This window comes from Aquarana catesbeiana, linkage group LG12 (assembly GCF_042186555.1).
Source record: "Aquarana catesbeiana isolate 2022-GZ linkage group LG12, ASM4218655v1, whole genome shotgun sequence".
In the NCBI taxonomy this organism is placed as follows: Eukaryota; Metazoa; Chordata; class Amphibia; order Anura; family Ranidae; genus Aquarana; species Aquarana catesbeiana.
In genome coordinates, this window is record NC_133335.1 from 165,790,060 (window position 1) to 165,794,497 (window position 4,438).

Sequence of the window (4,438 nt, forward strand, 5' to 3'; positions counted from 1 at the left end):
GCTCATTTACTAAGGCAGCCATAACTGCTTGTGACTGATGACACGGTCCATGTGTCAAGCTGGAGGGAAAAGAGTGGCTGACAGACATAAATGATCACCTTTTCCAAAGTCCTGTTTCATAAGAAGTTACCCCCTGTGGACCACTTGTTCTTCTCGTTCTGGGGTCCTTAAAGTTGAATTATTAATCCCAGCTATACTGGGCCAGAACTAGGGTGGAATCTGTGAGTTGCACAGACCCATCAAGTGTCCGGGGCTGTAAATGCAGCATCCTTAGAGTCACCTGGTCTGCTTCCATGTGTGAAAGTTAATATGGCTACCTCAGCAAGAAGCTGGAAGGCTGAAAACAGCCAATCAAATTAACTTGGCATGCTTTATTGGTTTACCTGCCGAAGTAAAAACAAACTTCTGGCCCTTCAAATGGAACCAAAAGCTCTCTATATCTCGACTATCTATATAAATATACACTCTTTTTATAGCTCACAGGCTTTGCTAAAACATGGAGCTCTGCTTCTTGAGCTGGGCAAAAAGGATCCAATGACTTTGAATACAGAGTATCCTTCTGGGTGATAAACTGCATACTCAAATCTACAAAAAATTAAATATCTGGGTCTTCAGGGAGTGTGTCCTGCACTGGGCTCACAGCAGCTGATTCCTGCACCATCAATTTAACACATGTGTCTTTTCCTTTCTTTTGAATAAATGTACGCATTTTTCATTGTTAGATTTGTACATAAACAAACTCATATTTTAAACCTTTCATTAGACAAACATTTAGTTAGCTGTAAATTTGCTGCACAGAATGTCGGACCATTGACCAAAACAATATCTAACTTTGTCTAATAGCACCTTTGCATAAAAGCTACAGCTCTGATATATCGGGGTGAACCCTTCATTACTGGGTCCAGCTTGCATAAATATATTACAATGTCTTGTTTTCTATCACACTATTTGTGTAAGAACTCCAGTTTCATGTTTCAAAAGACAACTTTTTCCTGGCAATATTATAATAAATGATAACAATACCCTGCGGTCATGCAGAGATGTCCATAAATCCAAAACTATTCTTCTGCTTATACCACTGTACTTTACAAGAAAAAGGGGCACATCATTTCATAATCCACACATTCTGCTTTGGATTTCAAAAATAAAAATAAATAAAAACAAAAGGACCAAGAATCTGTATGATGGACCAGAAAGCATCAAAAACTATAAAACAACTGGCTGCAGGTGGCATCTATCCTAACAGGGTGTGTGGACTTGATGTGATGGGTCTGTTATATTTACATTTTATTTATTATTACTCTTACATCGTGGACCGCACATCAAGTTATTATCAAAAACCTTAAAATTTCATTTTTGTAGAAGAACTTCTTATGTATCCCATCCATCTTGGCTTTGTTAAATATTATGGCAGCTTTATTCAAAATAACAACCTCATCTTAATCGTTTTTTCTCTCAATAAGGGCTTATTGTATAAATGTAAAATTACAAAATTGTTATCTTAATCTAAACTAATCCCATTTTTACAAATTTCCCCAATAACCTGGATTTCATTTCCAACCAAAGGTTGTCTAAACCAGTTTCATTATATCTATATAATTGTTAAACTCATATTAGAAATTAATACTCATTATTACTTAATTTTACTTAATTTCCCTTTTTTAAATGCACTGTTTCCACTATCAAAGGATATTCAATTTGTGTAATACACGGTTAAATGTAACCTTCATTTTACCATGTTTGGAAAACAGATTCAAAATAATTGTGATCACATTGTTTACCATTAGATTCGTTAACCCGGCACATTTTGTTATAAATGTTTTGTCTAAAAAACAGAAATTGGCATGGTGTCCTTCCAGCTTATCACTGACCACATTCTTTCAGGAAAGCACAAAGGAGGGGGTCACATCTGCGTACATGACACACACAAGCAATAGAACTAAAGGTCCCAGCATTCGCACACACATACACCAATATCTCTCTAAAATTGCTTACATTTTTCCCATTTGTACACAACACATGCATATCATTCTCTCAATTTCTTTTAACTCTCAATAATATTTTCCTGTCTAAATTCTACTTTCTTTATTTTGTTTAAATAACTTTTATATCTAGCTTCTATGATTCTATGATCAGATGGGGAGCCACAGTGCTCATCCCATCTTCTCTCTCTGACAACGTATAAAGTATTCTGTTTTACCTCTCATTTCTCTGTTTCTGACTTTTACTAGTTGTAGTGCCTGATCCCAAATTCATCCCACAACTTAACATGAAAATGTCTCTTTCTGTCTAGTGTTAATGTCACCCTTGATCCATCCTGCTCACATTGATAGCTGTTTCTCTAGCTGTTTACTCTGCATGATTCTTAGTCCCTGTGGACCTTGGTAACCCAGTTACCCATTGTGGATCCCTGTCCACTCTAACCATTAATCTAGGGGCTCAGTATAGGCGGAACCACACCTTCGGTTCATATATAGCGCTTCTCTTGCGCTGGGCATTTTGGAGGGTCTCTTACCCTTCATTCCCTTACTTAATTCAATGCCCATAATGACTGGCCAGTCTTCTCTCTTCTCTACTTGTGCCTATACCCTCTTGCCTCTAAACTACTTTATCTAGCAGATTTACTACATATACCTGTGAACAGCACTATTCTTCCCTTTCTTATCTATAACACTCCGATGGACAATAGACAGGGACAACATAACATATAACCACCAATCAATACAGTTCGATTAAGGGGAGTAAAATAGGTACCCTTTGTCCCGAAAATGCCTTACCGATCAAGGAAGTCTGATAACTCAAATGTAAGCAAAAGGCTTACCTCAGCCGGCTGATTATCAGAAATTCCCGGATCGTCTCAAGCTCCTCGTTTCTGATACTCAGGGTCACCTGGAATCCCCTCCTAAGGCAAAGCTCGCCATGCATGACTCGGTTAAATTGATGATAGGCAACTCCTATCCTCATATTGATTAGTGGTTTCAAATTAATAATATCTACTGCAGTAGGGAGCAGACACAAAAGATACGCTCAGCATCTTTCCAAATTACTGTTCTGCTTTATTATGATGCAATTGAAGGTTTTTATGCACATGATTACGTAGGTATCACATTAATATTACAATTGTAGGTTTATGGTAACAAGGGGCGTTACATAGGCAGGCTTATTCTAATCAGGACTCGAAAGAATGTAAACATTTACTGAAAACATTATTAGTGCTGTGTGCACAGTGAGGGCAGAGTGCAATACATACAAAATACAATACAATTATATACAGAACTTACAAATTTCCATTACACCAGTCAGTTTTATCCTGTCAGCTCATTGAAAACAGCGGAATCCCATCTACTTTCCAGTAGGGGTCGCTGTTGCAGCACGCTCTGACCTATCAGGAAGCAGAGGAGTTAAAAGGAATCCGTTCTCCTTCCCGCCTAAAAGAGAAGATTCCTCTCCTCAGGACCCTTGTGATCCCTCACACCGAGCTCCGGGCTTGTCTGTTCTGCAGAATATTTATAATGAACACAGCCTGGAGGATTTACGTTTCATTGATACATCAGTTGTGTCGAAAGATGTTTCCGTTCGAGAAACATTCTTATTTCGGTCGGTAACAGAGGAAAATAGCTTTTATACACACGCAGATTAGATTTTATTATAGAAAAATAAAAATTACGTTTAGGAAGCTAAGTTATTCATTAGGGCAATAAAAATAAAATGAAAAAGGAATCCACCCCAGATGGGACTCGAACCCACAATCCCTGGCTTAGGAGGCCAGTGCCTTATCCATTAGGCCACTGGGGCTGCACATACAAAGCAAAGTCACATCTGTTAATTTAATGGTGCAACCTGAGTAATACTCTGCCAATGGATAGCATTGCAGTATATTGTGTAATACCACATTGATGTGCATTGCAGAGCAGTACACTGCTCATTTCACACCATGCGCAATAGTCTTCATAGAAACCAATCATTCACACCACAACGCTGTATTCAGGGGGATTCCGTAATGATGCAGGCACGCTACATTTTATAAAACGCACCACATCTCACCACAATGCGCTGTAACGTCCTGTGTTGCATAGCATTGAATAAAGTGTTGTTTTGTGACACTTCAATAACATTAGAGGCAGTGAAATTTTTTTTTTTAAATACAGTATGAAGTAAACCCTGGGTTTTTTTGTTTGTTTTTTTTTCTTCCCTGCAAAGTAAAGACATAATGTGCTAGTATGCATTGCATACTAGCACATTATGTGACACTTACCTGCAAACGAAGCCTGCGTCGACCCTGCTGCAGGCCGCATCCATCTTTGTCCAACTTTGCGGACTCCGGCTGTGTGATGACCGGAGCTGCGTGAGCCGCCGATCACGATACTGACTTCTGAACAAACAGCACGGGTGGCCGTTCCTTCAAAGCGCATGCGCCGATCACCTCATTGGCGCAGTA

The 4,438-nt window shown here is 38.9% G+C and overlaps 1 non-coding gene across 1 annotated transcript; it reads right to left on the reverse strand.

Moving 5' to 3' along the window:
* Nucleotides 1–3,722: 3,722 nt before the first annotated feature.
* On the reverse strand, nucleotides 3,723–3,795 carry TRNAR-CCU (transfer RNA arginine (anticodon CCU)). The gene has a single exon. It is a non-coding gene; the product is annotated as a tRNA-Arg (tRNA).
* Between the last annotated feature and the right edge of the window lie 643 nt (nucleotides 3,796–4,438).